Genomic DNA, 2,300 nt, shown 5'->3' with positions numbered 1-2,300 from the left:
TCTCTAATTGAATCATATCTTAATTATTGCCCTGTAATCTATCTCAACACATTTATGGTCCATCTGCAACCTCTTCGGATAATTCAAAATAAGGCAATTAGAATTCTGGGTACTTTTGTTCATCACCCAGTGAGGCTTCAAAATCTCTCGGAAACCCAGACTTTATAAGTTTTTTCTCAATATACTTAATCTCAAACAGCTGAAAGACCTGCATAAAGCAATGTGGTATTATGATATCCAATCTTCAACAAATTATTTCCATGATTTGGGTATAATTGAGACTTCTACTTCTCCTGCCCACCACGTCCGCCAAGAAGTATCGCCTTCTCCCAATTAAATTAGAAAGAGCTAGATACTCGATCAGATACCATATTCTTCATATTGTAAATAAACTAATTTAGTAGAAATGTTCCCAACTTTCAAGAGCCGATTTTTTTTGAAAAAAAAAAAAAAACATTTAAAAAATAGTTCTTTGTCTGGATGTTGGGATTGATGAATAATATATATTTGTATGAATTTTGTTGTGGTGTTCTTGCGCTGGGATGGCCTCCTCTATTATCTCCCGCCTTGTATGTTTCTTTTTTTTATTGATATCCTTTATTTGTTATTTCGGCATTTTCTTATCTCTGTTTATGGCCGACACATCGATTCCTGCAACCCGTCGACCAGTTTAGGAAATTATTTATCATGTATCAAACAGTTCGTGGTAACAAACTGTAAGTAAGGAGCGACCCGGCTCAATGGTAACCGAAACTCTAGAAAACGGGTTATTGATACCAATAGATATATCAAAAGAATCAGATTTCAATGCTGATTTCAAATATATAACTTTCATCAAGTTTAGTGCTACCCATCAAAAGTTACGCGCCTGAGAAAATTTGGCTGATTTTCAAAAAAGGGGGAAAGACCCCCTAAAAGTTATAGAACCTTAATGAAAATCACACCATCATATTCAGCGTATCAGAGAACCCTACTGTAGAGGTTTCAAGCTCCTATCTACAAAAATGTGGAATTTTACATTTTTTGCCAGAAAAAAGATCACGGATGCGTGTTTATTTGTTTGTTTGTTTGTTTGTTTGTTTTTTTTTCCCCAGGGGTGATCGTATCGACCCAGTGGTCCTAGAATATCGTGGGAGGGCTCATTGGAGGGCTATAACCTAAAAGTTATAGAACCTTAATGAAAATCACACCATCATATTCAGCGTATCAGAGAACCCTACTGTAAAGTTTTCAAGCTCCTATCCATAAAAATGTGGAATTTTACATTTTTTTGCCAGAAGAAATATCAAGGCTGCGTGTTAATTTGTTTGTTTGTTTGTTTGTTTGTTTTTTTTTCCCCAGGGGTGATCGTATCAACCCAGTGGTTCTAAAATAACGTGGGAGGGCTCATTGGAATTGATATTGAAAGTTATAGTGCCCATTTTAAGTAACTGAAAAAAATGGAGGGCAACTAGGCCCCCTCCCACGCTTATTTTTTTCTCAAAGTTACCTGAACAGAGTTTCGAGATAGCAATTTTGTTCAGCATGGTCGAAAATATGATAAATATGTCTTTTAGGATGACTTAATCCCCCGAAGTTCCCAGGGGGAGGGCTAAAAGTTATGAACCTTACCCAATGTTAACATATAGTATTGGTTATTGGGAAGTGTACAGAAGTTTTCAGGAGGGTTTTTTCTGGTAGTGGGAGGGAAGGGTGGGTCGGGGGTTATGTTGGAGGATCTGTACATGAAGGAAGTTTTCATGGGAGAAGGGAAATTGCCATGAAGGGGGCGCCGGACTTGCCAGCATTATTTATTGGTTATTGGGAAGTATACAACCATTTTCAGGAAGGATTTTTTCTGGAGGGGGGGCTAGAGGAGGGGATTACTCTGGAGAATATTTCCGTGGAGGATGTTTCTTTGGGGTAAGGGACATTTCTATGAAGGGGGCGCCAGATTTCCAAGCATTATTTAAGAAACGATCAGAAATTAAATAAAAAAAAACAGGTTTTTTCAACTGAAATGTAATAAGGAATATTTGAACTTAAAACGAACAGAAATTATAACGTATGTGAGGGGGTTCTCCCCCAAGTCAATACCTCGCTCTATAGGCTACAGTTTTTTTTAGTGTTTTCAAAAGAGCTATCTATTCTAATTAAACGGCCTTTGTGATTCAGGGGTTTGTGAATCAAAATTTGTTTTAACTTTTAACGTAAAGAGCGTGGTATTGACTAAGGGGAGAACCCCTTCATATAAGTAATAACATATACGTAATAAAAAAAACAATAAAAAAACAAGCGATACGGCTCAATAGTAATCGAAA

The sequence above is a fragment of the Artemia sp. Qi Xiang Cuo genome, chromosome 11, assembly GCF_049724085.1.
Source record: "Artemia sp. Qi Xiang Cuo chromosome 11, ASM4972408v1, whole genome shotgun sequence".
NCBI classification, from domain to species: Eukaryota; Metazoa; Arthropoda; class Branchiopoda; order Anostraca; family Artemiidae; genus Artemia; species Artemia sp. Qi Xiang Cuo.
The sequence above is the reverse complement of the archived record's forward strand: the minus strand, read 5'-3'. Positions refer to the sequence as shown.